The sequence below is a fragment of the Myotis davidii genome, unplaced genomic scaffold (genome assembly GCF_000327345.1).
Source record: "Myotis davidii unplaced genomic scaffold, ASM32734v1 scaffold1115, whole genome shotgun sequence".
NCBI classification, from domain to species: domain Eukaryota; kingdom Metazoa; phylum Chordata; class Mammalia; order Chiroptera; family Vespertilionidae; genus Myotis; species Myotis davidii.
The window spans coordinates 1760694-1769333 of NW_006287910.1; positions in this window are offsets into that span (position 1 = coordinate 1760694).

Below are 8640 nucleotides of genomic sequence, written 5' to 3' on the forward strand. Positions count from 1 at the left end.
CGTATGGAGTCTGGAAGTTCAAGATCAAGGAGTCGGCAGGTTTGGTTTCTTCTGAGGTCTCTCTTCTTGGTTTGCAGGTGCCTGCCTTCTTGCTGTGTCCTCCCATGGTCTTTCCTCTGTGCCTTCGAGCCCCTGCTGTCTCTGTGTGTCCTAACCTCATCTTCTTATAAGGACAACAGTCAGATTGGATTAGGGTTGCACACTAAGGTTTTCATTTTAATTTAATCACATCTTTAAATGCTTCATCTCCAAATATAGTCACATTGGGGATTAGGACTTTAGCCTACAAATTGCAGGGGTGGGGGTGGGAACCACAATTCAATTCATAATACCATGGATGGCTGGAGAGAGCACCACCCTGCTGCTGACCATGTTGAGATATGGCTGGACTTGAGCAGGGCTATCACCTTGTACACCTTTCACCTTGTGAAGAGTGACCTGATTAGTGCTCACCTGAGTTCTTTCTCTTCCCTGATGGGAATTGGTCAGTCATGTGCTCACCCATGACCCCCAGTTCTTCATCTTTCCCAGCACTATGAAAAGAGATAGCATATCTTTGTTACAGTACAGTGGTGAAGAGTATGGGCTCTAGGTCTCTGCCCCTTATCAGCTGAGGGACTGTAGGCAAGTCATTTCATGTCACTAAACCTCAGTTTCCCCTTTTGTGAATTAGGGGTTAATACAAGCACCTTACCTTAGGTGAGTTAGTGGGCATAACACATTAAATACCCAATGAATGCCATCTACTATTAATGGGATTACTTTGGTGGCAAAGGACAGAAACTCATTGGAAGTAATTTAGGCTTTAAAAGAGGAATTTATTGACTCCAGTAACCAAATCTAGGAGGGTTAGGGGTGCAGTTGAACAGGAGGGGCAACTGATACTATGCAGTGAACCATTCCCCATGCCTCTCATATCTGTTTTCACTGTGGTGGTTTTGTTTTTTCCTTACTTGCCTAGATCCATGGCTTCAACAACCTTCCCTGTTTCAGAATGGAAGGGACCTTCTCTTGTGGTTACAGTGGGAAAAATCCCAGGGAAGGACTCTGATTGGCTCTGTTTAGGCCACGTGGTCACACAGTACCAAAGTGCAGGTCCCATTAAAGCTTCTTAGAGCAGGGGCTGCCTGGCAGATAAGAATAATGGATGCTTCCTATGCCATCTAAAAGCACTCTGTACTGTGCGTTTCACTTGGTAGAAATGAAATGAACTCCTCCTTTCCCCCATTATTCTGACCCTCATGCCCATTTTCTTTTATACTGAAGAGTAATCCAGGAAAGATCTCAACAGAGGGACCTGAGTAGTAAGGAATATAACCTCTTATGGGACATTTGGTAGGAATGGTGGCTTAGGCTGGTGTGGGCTCCAGATGAAAGACCATCTGAAACTCAAGTCAGGGAGATATCCCTCCTGAAGATGAGACAGATTTCAGGCAGCGATGCACGTGTATGTTTGTAGTGTTAATTAGAAATAGGTATTTAGAGTCTTAGCAAATTTTCATGCTCTTTTACCCATCGAGTTAACTTCTAGAGTGTCAAGAATTATGACGGGTAAAGGATATTACCCTACACGCAAGTTAGTCAGTTATCTGCCATAGTTTCATGGACATGGACAGAAGACACGGACTCCTGGGTTAGAAACAAAGGACTTCACTTTTGTGGTGCTACGGAAGCATGTGCTTCATGTTTGTGCCAGTTCCCTTGGACCTCCAAGTCCTTCAAGGGTGACATAGAATGGCATGGAGGTAGACTGAGGTGGATGTAGTGTACGTAGTGGGTTTGCATCATAACTGACGAATCCCAGTCTTTACGTAAAGGGACTGCCCAACATTTGCCCTGGAGAGAGGCGTTATCATTATAATCCTGGTCAGCAAATGAATCTGCCTTCAGCTCTATCATCTCTGTCTTCCAATGCTGTTAGCTTAGACAAACATTCTTGTAAAGATAGTCGGGAATAAAAGCTGACACAAGATGCACAGAAATGTGCGAGCTGTATGGAGAATTGTCTCCTAATAAAGAGAATTTTTCCTAAGGAAAATGTATCTGAAACATAAGCAGAAATTTACTCATAAACAACCAAAAGGTCCGCTATGAGGAGGGAGGTTAAGCAGATTGTTGTTAGAAATATTCTGCTGTTTCTAGAAATGTTCTGAAGATCGTGGAATGGTAAGTGAACTGTTCATTTTAAAAAGAAAGTGAAAAGGTCATGCTGCAAAATAAACTATGTGTTTTTTTTTGTTTTGTTTTTTAACAATGCAGAAAAGTCCATTACAGAAAGCAATTGGGAAAGAAATTTGCTAACATTTTAATAGTCTTCCTCTGAGCAGTGAGTCTAAGGGCAGTTGTTTTTATTTTTTTCTTTTGCATTTTTTGATTTTGTTCAGTGCCTATAGTGAACATGTATTACTTTTACAATAGGAAAAAATCCAAGATAAATTATTTTTGAAAGCAGTGCCCAGCATTCAAATTGAGCAAAAACAGGAGAAGAAAGCATGAAATAAGCAGGGGGAAAAGCGTTTCAGTTAAATTAGATGTTCAATTAAGCAGTTTTTCTTGGCTGCAAGATATCTTTTTGACAGACAATTAGTCTTGGGTAAGTTCAGTGTTATAACGGTGTGTTCTTAGGGGGCAATTAGAGTATTCACATTTGATGTGCAGAAGTGTTATAGTAATGGGGAAACTTTCCTGGATGTCATTTGAAGCGGGGCTAGTTGTGTTTTATTTTTCTTCCGTGAAGTTGTTCTGACTGAAAAAGAAGTAACTTCCTTGACAAACCATCTAGCTGGGTCTGCTACGGGGCTGGTGGATTGTAGGATGGACTTTTCCATTGGCTAGAGGAAGTTGTGTTGGGGATAGAATACAAAGTTTAACATTAACAACATTTATTGTAGTATTAGCACCATTTATTATAGTATCAAGAATATAAATAGTACCAACAACAACCATACATCATATTTTGTGCTTATGCTGTGCTAAATATGTATCTATCTATATCTATATATCTATATATCTATATATATCTATATCTATCTACATCTATCTATCTATCTATCTATCTATCTATCTATCTATCTATCTATTACTTTCTACAACTATCCTATGCAATAGTGTTGATTGTTGTCTCCTTATTACAGATGAGGAAACTGAGGGCCTAAGGCAGAGGTCCTCAAACTTTTTAAACAGGGGGCCAGTTCATTGTCCCTCAGACATTCCACACATGCGCACTGCCGGCCCGGGACGAGTCACTGCTAAGCAGGACAGGCAGCGGCAGCAAAAACACCCGGCGGGCCGGATAAATGTTTTCGGCGGGCCCCATGGGCCGTAGTTTGAGGACCCCTGGCCTAAGGGTTTAGGTGACTTATCCACGGTCATACAGCTAGTGACTGACAGTGTTGGAATCTGAATTTATGAATCTGAATCTATGCTCCTGAACTTATGCATTAGAATTTCTTGCAAAATAATGATGTTTTGAACTTTCCTCTGTACTTTCCTGGGTAAGGCAGTCTGCCTTGCCCGCAAGGCAAGCAGACTATATTACATATGCTCCATTTGAGAGAGAAACCCAGAATGTAGTAGGAGTCTCCCTAGGTCCCATATGAAAGAGTAGGAAAATTTCATTTTAAATGTAGCAGGGCTTTTATATAAATGCTATTTATAAATTTTAATAGATAATGTCTTTTATATTACATGAAATTGGATGAGAAGGCGAGGTAGTATATCAGCCAAACTCCTTCAGTTACATCCAGCTATTGTTCCGTGCAACTCCAAAGCCCACAAATACACCTGAACTCCAGGTACGGCTAGATCAAGCTGCTTAAACGATTTACTTTGGAATCTCTCATCTCTAACTCTCAGTTCTGTTTCATCCATGTTGGCTTCATTCTCAGGCTACTTCCTGTGTTTCAGTAGCTCCTAACTTATCTCTTATCAGCTTAGTAACAGTAGGGAAAAATAACTTATTGACAAAAGTCTTGACAGAGTCCCAGGAGCACAGCAGCTGGGGCCCCTGATCAGTTACCGCCCTATGGTGGAAGGTCTGTGAGACTCATTCTTCACCACCACGTGATGATCCATGCATTATTGGGCTGGCAAAAAAGTTGGTGTGGCTCACACAGTACTTACATTTTAAAAGTTAGTTGCCAACCTTCAATAATCTATACATTTTACATGAAAACAACTGGATTTTCTTGAAAAAATATGACTGTCTGCCAACACTCAACCTCCATTTCCACAAGTCAGCCAGAGTGGAGCCCTGGCTGTCTTCTTTTTACTCTCTTCAGGCCTTCAACTGGTTGGCTAAGGCCCACCTACATTAGCTTAGGCAACCTACTTTTCTCAGTCTGCTGATTCAAATATCCTTTGCATGCAAAAACATCCTCACAGACATGCCCAGAATAATGTCTTGCCAGCTATCTGGGTATCCCTTGGACCAGTCATTAACAACACATAAAATTAACCTTCACAGGAAGAAATGAGTTAATGGACTTTATGTCAATATAGAGCGCGGTAATGAGCAAGGTACTTCTTGGGGCAGGTGGACTCAGTCGTTTTAATGAGCTCTGGTTGACATTATGGAACACACTTCAGAGTGTCCCACCTGGGTGGTGAGAAAATTGAGCTATTCATCTTGCATCTCCCATCTGACATTGTCTGAGGGATACTTTCAGGGAGTTCTACTTCCTAGAACTTCTGGCCCATCTCCCCTCTGCCAAGAACAAGCCCTCGGGTGGTGAGTGAGATTCAGGTGTTTGCGGTGGGATGCCTTTGGTTCGTATGGAGATAAGGAGGGTTCATGTGACACGGGTGGGGCATTGCCAGTGTCTGCTGTGATGGGCCAATGGCACAGGTCAGGTCAACCACAGTGCTCCATCCACCTAGCAGTGCTGACCATGGGGCAGGGCAGGGCCTAAGCACGGTGCATCAGGATCTGCTGCTGGTGTTAATTCATCCTGGCTCCTTAAGGTTCACAAGGAGGATGTGAAGAGGAGCTGTCAGCACCTACTTTTCCTGGCCCATGTGGACAGAGAGATGGAGAATAAGGCTGAGCCAAGACAGAGAAGAGAAATGCAGGGGAAGAGAGTGTGAATCTTGGTGGCAGTGAATCCTTTTTCTAGTTTCTGGGGCTCTGGGTCTTGTCCCTCTCTTTCTGTAAACTGCCCCTGCTGGATAAACCAATGTAGTCCTTTTCTTGATTAATTTAGCTAGAGTTGGCTTTCTGGGAATGCAGTCAAAAGCCCTTACAAACAGTTATGGCAGGGCAGGAGGGTGGGAGGGAGGGGGAGATTGGATTGAGAGAGAGAGATTGCCCTGGGCCTAAGAGCTTTCTCTGCTTATTAGCTCCCAGTGCCTGAGACCTAAGCTGCTGGAAGGAAGATGAGTTTATGGTGGAAATTCGTAACCAACCGTTAACTGGAATGACACATATAAGCCCCTCTGCCTGACCAATTGTTAGGCCTCAATGAAACAGGGATAAAGAAAGGATTTTTAGTTTCAGTACTTAATTAGGCTTTCTTTTCTTCCTGCCTTTTAATTTTATGACTCTAGCTTCGAGGACAGGATTTTATTGTACTTGAGTACGAATTAAGCCCAAACAAGGACTCTCCCATGTTTCTGCTTCTTCAATTTAAATTTATTCTTTGTAGGGTGACACGAAGCACTACATTATGTCACATGTAAGAACTGTAAATTTTTTTTTTTTTAAAAAGAGAGACAGAGCAAGCATTTATCATCGTGATCTCTGTTCTAAATACTATGAGAAGTAATATTCATTTGAAAAAAATAAAAATGCTGTTTTTGGTTGCTTTGAAAAAGGAGGAGTTTGTGTGAAGTGCTCTAAGAACAGGCACTCTAAAATACGCAGTGATGAGAAATAATAGTAGCTGCCTGCCATTTGTGGAAAGTCTGTTGGTCCCTACTAGATCCTTAACATTTAATATCTCCAATTAGCCCGTGAAGCGTTGAGGATGATCGCTCCCGTTTCCATGTGAGGGAATGCTGGCTCAGAGAAGACTTAACCAAAGTCTCGAAGAAAAGAGCAGGCGGCCAGTTTGCATTAAGACCCTTTGAGCTCCAAAAACCTATATTCTTCCCACTTGCAAAGGGTGTGATTTGCTGGCGGGTGGAGGTGGTGGTGTATGTGATGTGTGTTTCAGTGCTAGACATTGTGTTAGGTACTGCACATAGTAGGCACTCAGAAGCACTTTTGTTCAGTGAATTTAAAATGTTTGCATAACTGAAGCCTCATGAGACTAAGGAGGGATTTATCTTTCCACTCGTCCGAGCAAAGGATTTATTAGGTAAAGTAATTATATTTGTACCCTCCTGGAAATGATATTACGAAACAAGGATTCTTATTTATTTCTCTCTTGAAATTCAAATTAAAGAGCCTTGCTGAGACCTACCTTATTTTTGTGTGTGACAAAGCAGAGCCTACATAGTCTCTAAGAGGAGATTCACACTGTCTTGCATTTGGACAGCAGTCCACAGTTTAGAAAGCATTTGCTGGCCACGTCCCTTTGGGTCATCCCAACAGGCCTGCAAGGTGGGGAGGAGAGATACTGTCATTCCCATTTTATAGTAGGGGAACTAAGGTTTGGAGAGGTTGGGCTTGCCTCAAGGAGACACAACAGTTAGGTGCCAAACCGGGGCTTGAGTGGGGTTTGTCTGATTTACAGTTTGCACTTCTTGAGCAAGATTTGGGAGTGGTGTAGGGGTCTCTTCAGGAAAACAGCTGCTTTTCAGGCATCAATAGCCTGCTTTAGCAGCACTTAACAGCATGCCTCTGATCTATATGCTAATTTCAGATATGCCTTATCTCCTAAATAATCCAGGGGTAAGTGGATGCTTCTTGGTTTGAAATCCTTGTGTGCCTAAAGCGAATGGGGTTGTAGAACATGCTCCAAAATGGACACTTCCCCAGTTCATCCTGATCGCTGCCATCACTCCGCCTGATGGCCACCTCGTGCCCTGCTTCTGCTCAGGGTAGTCCAGCCTGAAAGCACAGAGTTAGCCACCTGGAGCCCAGGGCAGGAACCTGGAAGAGAATGGCGCATTTGAGCTGGAGAAAGACATTTAAACTCCCCACCCTCCCATTCTCTCTAGCTTAGGAAGTAACATGCTGTCTGGGGGTATATATCCATTTCATGTTTTTTACCAAAAACAACAGAAGACCAGGTGAGAGTCTATCTTTAATTGGAGTAATTAGCCATGTTCTAAAGGTGGAGGAGCCAAACCAGAAATCAGTGGACAGTAGCTGGGGTTCAGGATGAGCAGCTATGTCTAATTACAAGAATTGTACTTGTTCATTATAGAGAAGGTGGCATCTAGGTTAATTATAAAGGAGAAAAATGTAATATTTTATCAGTCTTGTGTCAGCCATTGGGTTGGTTGGTCAGAAGCCATCACTGTTGTAGACACTCATTGCTTAATGAGAATTAATTCATCAGCAGTCTTTTCCTTGATTGCGATAATGCTAATATTTATTGAATGGCTACCCTATGCTGAGTTTGGGCTAAGAGCTTTACACAGTATGGTCTCATGCATGCTTTCATTTTCACTATTTTCCAGGTGGAAGGAGCAGACTCAGATTAAGAATTGCCCAAGGTCATACAGCACCTGAGTGGGGGAGCTAGAGTTGGGGTTCAGACAGTCAGATTCTAGAGTCCAGGGCCTTTATCACTTCATCATCCATGTGCTGTTCAAGGGATAACATGGTTCATGTCTGGTTTTCAGAGGAGTGTAGGGGAGAGAAGGAAAAATATTAAATGGAGAAGCAGAGAACGAGGAAACCGGACTCTATTTGCTGGTCATGAGCCATATTAAAAATGCAGAGCCAAGCTCATGGGTTCACATGAGCGTTATCCCTTCCAAATAGCCACCATTAGGAGTATGTGCCTTATCCTCATACTGAATTCAAGGCTAAGAACGTGGGCAACCTCTTTCACTGTAATCTTCAGAATTAAGTGCAGGGTGGTCCTCCGAGGGTGGGTTGAATTTTTAAAAAACAGTGGGAAGTCATTTGTGGCCAAGTCAGGTGAAATAGTAGGTGATCAGCTTGTTACTATAATTTATATTGAGCCCTAGACGGTTTGGTTAAGTGGATAGAGCATCAGCCTTCAGACGGAAGGGTTTTGGGTTTGATTCTGGTCAAAGGCATGTTGCAGGCTTGATCCTTGGACCTGGTTGGGGCCTGTATCTTTCTCACATCAATGTTTCTCTCTCTGTCTCTCCCCCTCCCTTCCACTCTCTCTAAACAACAATGGAAAAAAATATCCTCAGGTGAGGGTTAACAAAAAAAATGTTGTATTGAAATGATATTTATCTTATAGTAAAACAAGATTGATTTTCTCATGGTATTCTGGAGGGCAGTTTGCCCAGAGCAGTGGTTTTCAAACTTTTAACAAACTACCCTTAAGAGGAAAGGAGAATAAATTCAAACTCAGCAAGTGTAGTCTGAAACAATCTCCCAAGGGTGAGGATGTCTTTGAAGTTTCATGTTTCATCTTAGATATTTGTGAATTCTGCATTCTACTTCATGCTACATCGATTTTCAGTCACTTAGGGAGTAAGCCTATTGATGCTGGTCATGTTTGTACTGTAGCTTTGTATGTTTCAGGGATCCAGTGGGGTCCCCTGGGGTTG